Below are 14,178 nucleotides of genomic sequence, written 5' to 3'. Positions count from 1 at the left end.
ACCTACAATCCACATAGACTCATACTGACACAAAGATGTCAACTAAAACACACATTTAATACACATGCACATGCACCAGACAAGTGCTGTCTCTCCAGTTTATTGTCTTTCCATCCTACACCATATCAGAGATTTCTTTACTTCCCCACTGACTTTGCTGTCTCCCTCCTTCCTCTCTAACCCCCCCTCTCCCTTTCAGAGATTTCAGAGAAAATAGCTAAGGGCCAGATTAGAGGTTGGCTGCCTCTTTGCATTACCAGCAAAGATAAATATTCCCAGGATGACTCCCATTGCCTGGAGGATGTTTATATGTGTACATGCTGCTCTACATCCCAAGACACACACACACATTTGTGGACACTGACACATGTACGTATGTGAGCACATGTGCAATTCTAAACACATGCACTCTGTTGTTATTCACTTTTGCTCAGTGCGACAGGGTAGATCAAGCATTTGTCTGCCTTTTACAGGCTTTACAACACTGTTACCTGTAGATGTGTTTGTGTGTGTGTGTGTGTGTGTGTGTGTGTGTGTGTGTGTGCATAGTGGCCAGGTGATGAATGCCAACAGCTGGTCTGTGATGTCACTGTCACAAGCTTAAGGAAGAACGTGGAGATGACACTGTGGGCGACTGCCATTCCAGGAATGTTTTTTTTTATATGATCCAGTTGGTTATTTAATTACAGTTTGGCAACACTCAGTTGGAATGATGATTACCATTGAATATCTTACTAATTTTTATTATAGTACAACATAGCATATTTATCTACTTTCTGCCCTTAGACAATTTTTATTTTTATATCAGCATTTTTAAATTTGTACGCAAGTTTTAATAGACAACAACATAATATGTGGGCCTGTAGCCACAAATATCACTTGCAAGATGCTATTATACTGCCTTCCTCGTGATTTACCGGCTCTCCACTAAACAAATTTACAAGTAAACATCATCAAAGGGTTTATTTGGAATCACCTTCAACATCACTCTGGGTTCTTGGCTAGCTTTGTGTTAGCATGGTGTCTGTGCAGATGCTTGCATAAGTTTTGTTAGCAGTATAATGTGGTTGTTTTTGTCCTGATGCAGTTTGCCCTTTACCTTCATGCTCTTGTCCTTTTGTGCTTAAAAATAAATTTTTAAAAAGTACTTTCCATATCTATGCTCCTCAAAAGCTGTAGACCACACCACAGTTTTCTTCCTCTGACACATGAGCTGAAAGTGAATTTTCTTCTTGAAATGTGCAGGAAGAAAATGTTTGTTTGTTTTTTTTCTACCTGTCATTTTCCTGTTCACATGCAGCACGGTGGCACGGTGGTTAGCACTGTTGCCGCACAGCAAGAAGGTCCTGAGTTCAATTCCACCATCAGGCTGGGGTCTTTCTGTGTGGAGTTTGCATGTTCTCCCCGTGTTTGCGTGGGTTCACTCCGGGTACTCCGGCTTCCTCCCACCGTCCAAAGACATGCAACTTGTGGGGATAGGTTAATTGGATAATCCAAATTGCCACTAGGTGCGAATGGTTGTCTGGCCCTGTGACAGACTGGCGACCTGTCCAGGGTGTACCCTGCCTCTCGCCCTATGACAGCTGGGATAGGCTCCAGCGCCCCCCGCGACCCTGAAAAGGATAAGCGGAAGCGAATGGATGGGATGGATGGATGGACATGCATAAACATGGTCCATAATTACTGACAAAAGAAGATGAGCACAATTGCTGTTTGTAAGTAGGTGCTTTACACGTGCTTTCATGGTCATGTGAACTGGATATTTTGTTTGGTTTTAAATTTTACTTTTGGTTTTGTGTTTTTTTTTTTCAATTAATACCTTTTTCACTCCAATATCCTGTTTAGGTTTTTGGTAAAAATGTGTATATTATACAAATATATACAACCACAGGCATTTCCTACTTGATTTTCCTCTTTCTGTCAAGATGAAAACTGGAAAGACTAATATCACTTTCCTTATTTCCTCCCATCTGGCAATTACAACCAAAAACTGCAAAGTGTGGCATTGCTTTATGCGCGGTAAACTACAGGAGATTAGAAATAATAACTTTGTAATGATCGGTCTAGATTGCAACCAGTTTACATGATTGAGAAATCATCATGTGTTGAACACTTAGGATTTCAAAAACAATATGGAGACAGTAATTTATGTGTTTTTAACCGTATCCTTTTAGAAGGAAATGGCATGTTTGCAGCCTGGAATAAAGAATGGTTTTGGTTGCTGTTAATGTGCAGTAGTTTAGTTTAGTTTAGTTTAGTTTAGTTTAGTAAGGCTTAATATTAGTTTTGACTGACAGATGAATGCTAACAATACAGACAACTGGACCTTTCAAACTAGTTTGAGGCCTTGGTGTCTTTTAAACAATTTAAGTGCAATAATCGGCCAAATACTTCACTAGGAAGTCTTTTCCTTGGTCTTTCTTGGTGATGGTGTAAGCACCCTTTGCTACACTATGACATCTGAAAAACAAGTATAGAGAAAAACATCTTATTTAAGAGCAGTTTCAACAACACTATTATGATAAGTGAACCATAAGTTGTGGAGTATTCAGTTTTCCAGAAATCTAATTAATCAATGGCAATAACCATAATAATGTGGCTGAGCAAAAATAACCAACAATATTTTTCTGTTCTCTGTTTCTCTGATGAAACAAATGAACAAACAAGGCAGATAAAAATGTCTGTCAAATAAGATAGCCAATGGCATGCAGTGGTTAGTTAATGTGTTTCCTGTAAATCACTGTGTTATAATGTAAAATAAGTTAGTTTTGAGATGCAGTTAAGTTCAGGGGACATTTTACTTTCATTTCCACCACAGTGGCACCATTAATGGACTGTACAACGAGCAGGTGTGACCGCTTCCTTAGTATTGCCAGTTTTAAAGTCTGAAGTATTTAGCTGTGCGTTAGTGCAACTACCAAGGTGTAACGAAATCCACAATGATCTTAGAGAAGCAATTAATGCTGCACAATTTGGGAAGGGTTATAAGACCATTTCCAGACAATCAAAACTCAATCATTCTACAGTAAGAAAGATAATTTGCAAGTGGAATACATTTAAGACAGTTGTCAATGTTTCCAGGGGAAATTTGTCCCAGCAAATTCACCCCAGTTCTCAAAGAAAATGAAACAAACAAAACAAACAAACAAACAAACAAACAAACAAACAAACAAACAAACAAACAAACAAACAAACAAAAAACCTTTCAGTTCTTACTTCTGGTTAAGCTCTTTATGTTTTAAGGTAAAGTCCCTGCAGCAATCTTCTGGAACAATCTCCTTTTGGACAGAAGAGAAGTGGAAATGTTTGGCCATAATACAGAGAACCACAGTTGGAGAAAAGCAAACACAGCATATCATCACAAACACCTCAAACCAACTGTCAAGCACAGTGGTGGAAGGGTGATGTTTGGGGCTTGTTTTTCGCAACCACAGGACCTGGGCCCCTTGCAGTCATTGAGTCAATCAGGAACTCCTTTGTATACCAAAGTATTCTTGTTTGAAATGTAACCTGTTCGACAGTAAAACTGAGCTATGCAATGTTATCTCAAGCACAGTAACAACTACAACAGAAGGGCTGAAAAGGAAAAGGAACAAGATGTTGCAATGGCCCAAAGTCCAGACCTCCACCTGACTGAAATGCTGTGGCAGGAGTTTAAGAGAACTATGCATAAACAGATGCCCACAATGAACCAATGAAACATTGTGAAGAAGAGCAGGCAAAGATTCACCCACAACAATGTGAGAGACTGATTTAATTCTAACGAAATTATTATTTCAAGTTATTCAAGTTATTGCTTCTAATTGTAAAGTTGGTTCTACGAGTTACTCAGTTGGTATACTTAGTCTTTCACATATCGTTTCTGCATTTGGTTTAGTTTTTGATAAATAAATAATTAGATGGTGTAATATTACATGTTTTTTTTTTTTGTTGTTGTTCATCTGAGGCAATATTTAAGTCATTTTTGGATCTGGTGAGGACTAAATGATGTTTTTAATGACCTGATATGTAAAACCTTGGAAAACATCATAATGTAAAAGTATAATTCATCCCTTTTATGTCTGCAGAGAATCACCCATAAGCAATTTTAACCTCAGACTGCATGCTTTCTCAAGTCTTGGCCAGAGTGAAACACCTTTATCATGGCATCTTCCCAGAACACTAATTACATAGAAGAGTTGTTGAAGTCATTCCTGAGCAAACACGAGAAAGCAGGAACCACATTTTGACATATAAAAGCACCAGTGAGATTTGATTACAAGTCAGCAAGGACATGTGGCTCCACAGGAGTAGACTATGCTCCAGTGTCTTTTTAGTGAGAAAAGACTGTCAAGCAGAGGTAGACTTAGACCTCCTGAAATTCAGCTTTGTAGATTCATAATTTGTTTACTCATGAAGTTCTGTGACGCTGCCTGTAAAAATTTGACTCTTAACTGATTCAAATATCATAGATCTCTCATTCAAGGCTGTCTCCTTGTGTCCTTGAATCCAGTATTTGGCAACTTTCAGCATTATTACTATTCTTAGTTTACTATCTGGAAGACATATTCTTATCACGAGCAATCTTTTTGGCACAGTGCACAGAAAGTAAGTCTACTTTTTTTGCTTGTTTGTTTTTTGTTTTTGTTAAACCGGCAACTAGACTGAATCTTTTCTAGTCACTTTTTACTTTTATCTCTCAAAGCTCCTTAGCTTGGCCTAACTACTCATCTGAGTATGGAAAACAAGGAAAAATCATTTCAAGTAGCTCACTATGGTGATATCACTGAAATGACACCTCAGATTTAAACATTTGAAACATGAGAATAAGGAGATAAAGCGCATGGGCATAACTTGCTTTCAAGAGAACACTTCAGCGAAACTGGTATCAGATGTAGATAAGACAGTAAGGAAGATGCCCCCCTCGGAGGTTAAGTAAGGAGACAGTGGTACTGATTAACTGTGTTGTTTTTAACAGCAACAATGAAAAAATTTGAATTTTTGAAGAGCTAGTTAACCAATTTATATCTGAGCATTTACTCTTACGTGAAAAAATCTATACATGCTAATTATTTTATTCATTAGATGTTTGGTGGGTCATCTTGGTACTTGTCAAGTAAAAGAACCCTTTTGCTCACAAATGAGTTATTCACCATATTTTTGCTGACTTTTTAAAAATCCTTTTTTGATGTATCTGTTAAAGTGCTCTTACACTTAGGTAAAGCTTTTGTCATTAGAGATAACTACTAGGAGGTTAAATGATATGATATTTCAAGCATTTTGGATTCTTCAAGTTGTCTTATTTAATCATTTAGGAGCATGCACGTTGCTGCTGTCAGGCTTTTTGGTAGATGAGTGAGCTGGAGTGAGGCAGTTTGCGCAGAGCAGAAAATGATGAGACATGTCAGAACAAGACAGATATTTTCAAGCTGCACATTTTTCTCCTTGCTGGAGACTTCTGCCTGTCTGTTTCGACAAAGAACTAAACCCACACGCAAACACATACATGTACACCCCCACATGAACATGTTCAGGATTGCGCTTACACACACTTGTGTAATCATGCATTCATGCTCGTACGTTTGTCCACTCGTGTATCTAGAGATGGAGGGAAAACACATACAAACAACAAAGTTCACCAGTGTGGCCTAGTTTTATAATAGAGAACATTTACATTCATATCTGTATTAAATTACACCTGTACTCAGTGTTAATCTGCTTTTAGTGTGAATATAATTTAAGGCAGGCAACCTAAAATGTACATACCCTGTCAAAGTATATTCCCTTAGAAAAATGATATAGTAATCCATCCAGTGTGGTTGATTTGTCTTTGTGGTATAATACAGTGTATTCTGGTAAACTTGTATTGCTAGATATTTAGTGACTCATACTGCACTCATCCATAAACGCAGGTGCACTCATACATCCTGCAGTGTGATATCTCAAAATCAATTTCCCAACAGTCTGATAAGCACTTGTTTAAGTTGTGAAATTTATCACGCCTGCTTTCTTCAAGTATCTTGTTAATGCAACTGTGGATATGAAGGTTGCTTAAAACGCACAGCTTAATACCAGAAAGCAAAGTACGGTGCAGTGCGATGCCTGTGGTAAGTATATACTGCTTTCAGCAATTGCTTTTTAAGTAATAACAAAGACTACATTAGTTTTAAAGGTATAAAATGACTCTCTTGATAAGAGCCACCTCTGTTTCTCACCCAACAATCAGATAGTATACCGCAGCAGTTCTCTGAGTATAAACATGCTGAGATATGAGCTTTATCGCCCTCATATCACTGGCATCTGGGACCTCTCCATGCTCTCTCTCTCTCCCTTGTGCTCTTCATGCTCTCGTTTTGCTCCTTTGCCCATTTATCCAGCAGTGTTTGCATCAGCAGAACCGTTGTAAGTGGCAGTCACGCTAATTTATTTATTTTTTCTTGTTATATATTCTGAATAGACAGGTGCATGTGAGTCTACACACAAACACACACTTTATAATGCTTGTTTACTTTATATTTGTTTCATACACAAGCAGCTGCATATAAACACAGAAATGCAAAACATTTAAGTAAGCAGAACAGATCATGGTTTTTCTTTTTTAATAAATCAATTTGGTGCGAAGGCATTTGTCCACTTTATGCTGTTCAAACATTTAAAACAAGCAAATGTGTTTGCCCAGTTTAGCACACAAGCCCTAATCCACACTATGACAGATATGATTTCCACATTTGGAGTAATATTCAAATACAACATTTAGTTTACGACATTTAGGTTTCAGTAAAACCACAGCAGAAAATAGCTTTGTTGTTTCTCTTTCTTCCTCTTCCTGTTTCTCTCTTTCTGTTGTTTAAAGAGGAGCTCTACCAATCTGCCAATGGACACTGACACCTTTCATCACCACCTTCCCTCTTTAAGCAATAACAGCGTAGTGGCCGGATGCCATGGGTAGGTACTGTAAACATTCACTCCCTTTCGCTCCCTCCCTTCAACACAATGGCGTCCAACATCACAGAGGCATGCAAGTTTGTGGCTGCCATATGCCAAACAAGGGCTGAATAAATTGCTGGAAAGGAAGGAATGAGCAAAGAGGATAAAAAAGAAAAGAGCTGCTTTTTGATTAATTAATGATTAAAGTAGGACAATGAAGGTTGAAGTAAAACTTTGTCTGGTTTTTTTTTCATCTTTATAATGAATAAATTTGTTTAAACTTTAAAAAAAAATGCAGCTTGCTAGTGTTTCTATTTGTTTTTTTTGTTTTGTTTTTTGTTCGGTAGCATGAGACTGTCAAACTGCTATTCATGCAAGTGTTACAAGTTGCTTAAGTATGGCCTTTCCCTGTCAGAGATGAGCACATCTCCCTCTCTGTACACTATCCTGCACGTTGCAAACAAGTCTGGACAGCTTTGTATCTCATCCCTCTGTGGATAAACACAGGCAGGAAATGAATGTGGTTTTACAATGATTCACTCCATACTGGAAGCATTTGTTGTCAAAGAAATCCATTCAAAGCAGCTTTGGCTTCACATGTTTACTATTTTCTCTTGCTTTGGAAGATACGCATCTTTTCATTTAGCTGATTCTTACCTCAAAAAGCACCTTACAAGAGATCCTTTTGATTTTTGTAATATGGGGAGTTGTGTCTAACTCTTTTTTTTTTTTTGTTAAACAAAGGCCCTATTTTCAATTGGGTTTTTTTAGCCAAAACTCAAGTGTCCAGTTATGTTTAGATATTTTATTTTGTCTTTTGCGTACCCCTTGCTTACCGCTTCACGTTCTCGTATTTATTCTCTATCCCATATTTTTCTCTTCTGCTCTGCTATCTTTATTAGTGGAAAGTCAAAGTGCCCGAGGACAGAATTTAAACTGTGCAGTACAGCTGGTTAGAGACTGTCGGCCAGAGTAATGAGCTTTACCTTTAGCTGAACCATAAAGGCTAGTTCCTGCTTATGGGCATTCCTGCTCTGAAGTGAGGACAACACACAAACACATGTGCATGTATGCTTAATATCCTATGTCCTGGTTGTAGCAGCTATCACTTTCAGGCTTTTAAATGTTTCCCCTCATCATGTGCAACTTAACAACCTGAATTGTTATTCTCATGTCGAGCAAGTTCATCAGTTACCGAACTTGTTCCGGATTACATCATTAGCATCTTCATACCTCATGACCTTAACAGGCGGCCGCTTTCATCTGACGATCTAGTATAAATTTCAAAACCTTACAATGAAACTAATGTGGAACTGTCTCTCTCTAAATTTGAGGTGATTTACTTCTGTAGCTTCCAAAATGAAATGTGTGACTTGTCAGTGCTTTGTGTCTTTTTTTCCTCTACTATTAATATTTAGTTGGGGGATTTAATTTTCTTAATTCAGATTTGTGGTTTTCCTTTATTTGTTATGTTTACCTTTTTTTTCTTATACAGTACAAATATTAGTATTATTAGGTTTAAAGATATTAAAGATATTATGTTTAAATATTTTGTATTTATATTTTTAAATATTTTGGTGGATGGATGGATGGATGCATATTACTTGTGTTTCAGTCTCTTTCAGATCACAGTTTTAGTTTTACAGCTTGGACTTTCACTTTTTTCATTGACTTAGTTTCTTTCTTTCTTTTTTACTGAAAAGCACCCTAGAAATAGTTAGCACTAGATAGTGAATTGCTAGTGAATAGCAAAATATAGCATTAATGGTATTAATTTTAACGCATTAAAAAAAAACAGCTTCAGGAAGTAAAGACAAGCAGTTATTATTACACACGGCAAACACCAGGTACTGGATCTTTCTACTGAATTGTTCAAGTAACCAGAATCTAGATGGTTTATTGTGTCTGCAAGCAAACTCCTGAATGAACTAGCTACTTTTATAAAGTCTCCCTTTGTGACTGAAAGCATGTGCATGTTTTCACTACATTAGCTAAATAAGGTGTAGTAGTGCAGTATACCGGATACTCTGTTAGTTTAACTTGACACACACAGACATAGAGTGGACAAAAAGCTAACATGTGCAGCAAATTAATATGTTCGCAAAGGTATATTATACTAAAATGATAACAATAGACTCAAACTTGTCAATCTTTAAATGTTTTTAAAAAATAAAACGATAACAAACAAAAACTGTATCAACTGATTAGCCATGATCATCCCCAACTGACTGAAGAATTATAATGTGAATGGGCCTAAATTCAGTTTTGATGACAGAAGAGTTTGTCATTACTAGCATGACAGATGCCAGAGCCTGTGAAGTATTACAAAATATAGAAATAAATACATTAATACACATAAAATATGCTCATTTACGCTCAAAGTGTTAGTTATTATTATAAATAAATTTAACTGCAACCTGCAAGCATCTGCAAAGTTTACCCTTTACTTTTTACAAAATGCAGCCCCACAAACAATTTTTTAAACCAATCAAACCTGGAAGACTGTTGGAGCTCCCAATGAAAATATCACTGAACATTGTAAACCAGTAAAATTTCTCAGACAAGAATAGGGCCAGTCAACTCTAAGAGTACAGCACTTTTAAACTCCATTGTCTTTTGGCATTTTCTTTGTATAATTCATCAGCTACTAACAAAAATAAACAAACAAAACTATTGTCTGTTGTTTAATGTAAGATAAATACATTATTTTCTTCACATTTGGAAGTATATTTGGGAGTGGAAGGTAGTGACGGGAAAACCTGAAGTCTAGATAGCAGTGGTGGTAGAGCAGAGAGAGCAGATGGCTGAATGACACTTTGGGTGAAGCACCGTGAGAGCGCTGTAGATGCCCTAAAACCCACAGTGAAAGATTACAAAGAATTAAAAAAAATGGAGACTAGTGACTGATAGTGAACGCTGGCAAAAGGATCATTAGACAAGAGTTGTTTTTTCATGCTCTCAATGTTACATGACCAAAGAAATAGGTCAGCAAGAATAGGATTTAAGACTAAAATAGAGAAAGTAGAAAATTGCTTAGTGAACTCACACGTAGACGTCATGAACAGTGAAGAGAACGTGACCATTACTGCGGCCTTATCCTTTATTTCAGCCATGCGTTCTCAGACTTCATTCTGGGCTCGGGAATCAGCCATGTGCATGTCAGTGACAATGAAGAACTGAGCAGCGAGACGGAGACAAATCAATAATCCCTGCTAAGCCATAATCCCATTAATGGTAACAACAATAAGCAGCAAATGTTGCTTCATGGGATTTTTTTCTGTTTTCTATTGATTCACAGTAGACTTAATGGACTGCACAAAAATGTTTGAGAAAGAAGCATCTGAGCAACTAATGAGACTACTTATCTCCTGTTGCGATACCCCCTGTGGTCATGAATTTTGATTCTGGTAAACTGGTAAACTGTACTATGCATAAACTTTGGTACGTTTTGTGTTTACAGGTTTGTTTGTTGACCAAACAGCTTGTTCTGATTACTGCACTCAGACCTAGGTGAACAAGATTTGCCTGTATGTTGGTTAGCAAGGGGAGACGGCAGATGCTTTTCATTAAATAGATGAGTGGCGGCAACCATCCTGTGTTAATTTATCTGTTTTTGTGTGCGAGTAAATGAGGAAGAAGTAAGGGCTTTTTACTGGTGGTGGACTCTTTGTACGAATTAGCTTATATAAAATTGTGGGAGACCATCAAGGTCTCTTCTACAGCTAATTCTTCTCCACTCTCTGAGAGTACTGAGATGTGGCAGGTTGAAAAGAATTGCAAAGTATCTTCATTTTGCTGTTGACACTAGGAGAAGCCAGCAAAGAATCACGTATTCCCCGAGAAACCAAAACATCTGTTGTCTGTGAGAAGAGAGCACCAGGATGAGAACAGGGACTGAGGGGTCTCTACAATCTTGTCCACACTGGCAGTGGCTACAATGCTAACTAATTGGAAAGAGGCCCATTCATGAGCAAGCGAAGGAGGGGCATCTGCGTGGCAAGCCAAAGAGGAAGGAAGACAGACCACCTCATTCCCACAGGATGAGGGGGAAAAAAGGAAAAAAAAATAACAAGAAAACATCAACCAAAAAAAAAAACAAAAAAGAAAGAGTTGGTCCCCCTCTTCCCTCCCTCTCACCCGCCTTTCCTCTGTAGCTCTTCCAGTCCCAGACTCCAGACTAGCTTCATCCTTGTAATTTAGATTAATTTCTTCCACATTTTCCTCAGGGATTAGGCAGCAACCCCCCAAACCCCAGCACTCCTACCCCCAGCATACACACAGCATGCATGCACGCACACCCAGCTCACCCCCTACCATAGTTGCTTAATGCTCTCATTATTGAACTTCTTTCCACCAAATATAACTTCACCCTACCCCCAACCTTCGCACAAAAACAATCACTCACAAATGTAAAACCTCTCAACTGAGATCAGTGTGGATAGCTTGATATATGATTCTACTTATTATATAAAGAAACCATTATGTCTCATTTTCAGCTTTATTTGGTTCAATACTTAGAGTCAACTCAGAATTATTATTGCTGTTTTCAAATGCCGTCAACCACGCACTGCAATAAACATCCTTTGCAGCAATTACTAGCCAAAGTGGTTTGTCACGGAAAGATGAACCTCTTTGGCATCTTTAAAAGGTTTCTCATAAATAAAAGGTAGAGGTTGCCTTGGGAATAATTATGGAATTAGGGATAACAAAACAGCTGCTATAATAACAGATACACAGTGAACATATAAAAGGCAGTGACTATTGTCAATACACAAATTAGCCATGGTCTTTGACAACTGTTCACTGCGTCGCAGCAGCCAAATACTGACAGACTTACTGTAACTCAGGTGTTCTTTAATGCCAGTGAGTCACTCTGGGAGTAGACACAAACATTCCTCAGCCATACCGGGAAAGTAAAGCAAAGACACATTTGCTTTACGACTATTACGTTTTAAATATATTTACATTGACCAACAGTTAATTACACTTTCCTCTTCAATTTAAAACGGCCAGTCCATCGCATCATGTACAGTAAATACTAACTGCTGGCCTAGATGACTTTAAGAGGCCACATTTGCCTCTGTTTTTCTTTGGTCTTTTCTTGATTTTCTGCATTTTTCTAACACACATATATTATCCATTATATGCCCCATCCCCGCCCCCACCCCATCTGTTTTCTTTCTTCCCAAAATATATTTTTTCAGTTGTTTTCATTTACAAGTAAAATTGCAGGAGTGAGAACATTATCAGACTGGAAACAAAGAACTGCCTTCTGCCTGTGTGTTGTAGGGGAATTCTACTGAGCCCTGCAGTAACTAAAACTACATGCATATACACACATTATTCCACATCTTTGCAAAACATTTTAAATTGAAAAAAAGCTGAATTTTGTTTGGGTAAGTTGCCACATGTGTCATAATGAATAATACAGTAACAAAATAGAATTCATCTTCAGTCTGGACTAAACATAAGAAGCCTTTTTCTTTCTAGAGAAACTGATATGTAAGGTCAGTTTCTATTAGTCATATTAATATGGGTATTTCTGGGATTTTTTTTCTATAACCAGTATATAAAAAAATAGTTTGACTCCAACACAAAATAACTTACTCCCCACCCCCTACTCCAACGAGGAGTCGACAGTGAACGGAACAATGTCACAGAACTTGAGGCTAGCCTTAAAGTACAACATCAACTCATTAAAGGTGTAATTCCTCTGCTGTTAAGATCAGATTCAGTACACTTACTTCAGTATGATTTATATTTTATCCTGGTATGTTCTTGTGCTTTTCCCAGCACTGATGCAGACCATGTTGCATCAACTTTTATCAGAATGCATCATCTCTAATACTTTTAGTCAACTCGCTCTCCATATAGCTCCTCATTCCTTACTCTTATTCCTCAGTGGCACCAAAATGGCACTATTAATCATGTAAAGACTGGATTGTTCCTATTTTTGTCCAAATGAGAGACACTTTTTTTATATTAAAATGATCATCTGGGTTGTGTGTTTACAGGGCCAGGCGTGTTTTAATTCAGATTTCTGATTTACACTACTACTCTCATCTGTGTGACTTGTCACTTATGACATGGAACGTTAAGGCTATGTTTTAACTCATAAAGTGGTTTCAGTGGTTGGGAGCTGCAAGCAAGCGATTAGTCTGACTGCAAATGAGCCTTAATGTACAACAGATTTCAAAGACAGGGAAGGGAAGCGGTTAACTAAAAGGGTAATTGTAAAGTTCTAAGTGTCCTCGAAACAAGTTGGGCAGAAATCTATAAAAAATTGTAACAGTAAGAGCATACAGTCAACTTGTTAGGCTAATAAGTAATAAAAACCAACAAAAAGATTGTCAAACAAGGTTTAAAAAAAAAAAAAAAAAAAAAAAAAAAAGGGAAATATCACATCAAGTTGTCTCCTTTTTGGCCTTTTTTCCGCTCTTACAGTTTCATCCTGTGACTTGGTTTGACCTACATGGAAAGGTCATTCAGTCAGAGCTGGAATAGAATACAGCTACAGTTCAGTGAATCTGGAGTTGACAAGTAGCCTCGGGCATCCTAATGAGGTCTGAAGATTATATTAACATGTCAGATATAATCTCTAATATCTATTTTTTGAAAGAAAAAAAGTACATGAGTTCCTCTTCTTTCATAAGAGAAAAAGAAGTGAAGGTAACAGGTAAGTGCAACAAGTCTATGCTCGCCTCCTTTTCCCAGCTACATTAGGCGTGTCATAAGAGAATTACTCACACGGTCTCACAGTTGAGAAGAAAACGTTTGACCAGTTGCGATGTTGCCTGTGTTTTGGAAAAACACGTACAAGGAATTAAACAAAGCCGTTCACCTGATGTCAAACGGAAAATATGATCATTGTATATGTAAAATCAGGCCAAAAAAAAAAAAAAAAAAAAAAAACAACAAACGGGACGTGTGTACTTAACAGCTGACATCTGCCAAAACAAACTTTGTGATGTGACAAAGAGACGGCATAAAGAAACAAGGTCAACCTCCAATCAAATCCTCAGTGCTTCCTCAACCACTTTCAGCCTGTCATCAAAGGCACAAGAAGAAGAAGAAAAAAAAAAAAAAAAGTATTCCTCTTTCTCTCTGCTAAATTTCACCCATACCTCCTCCACCTATTATCTACCCTTTCAGGGCCAAGCACACAAGCTAACACGAGTAACTGAAGGCAGTTAAAGTCAACCGCTGTGAGGGCAGCGAGCCACTGCGTTGACAGGTCTGGTTAAACAGGTTCTGAGGGGAAAGGCTGATACT

Source organism: Diplotaxodon limnothrissa, linkage group LG5 (genome assembly GCF_057381915.1).
Source record: "Diplotaxodon limnothrissa isolate DT_005_m linkage group LG5, D_limnothrissa_male_GT1.1, whole genome shotgun sequence".
In the NCBI taxonomy this organism is placed as follows: Eukaryota; Metazoa; Chordata; class Actinopteri; order Cichliformes; family Cichlidae; genus Diplotaxodon; species Diplotaxodon limnothrissa.
This window is presented reverse-complemented; position numbering follows the sequence as displayed.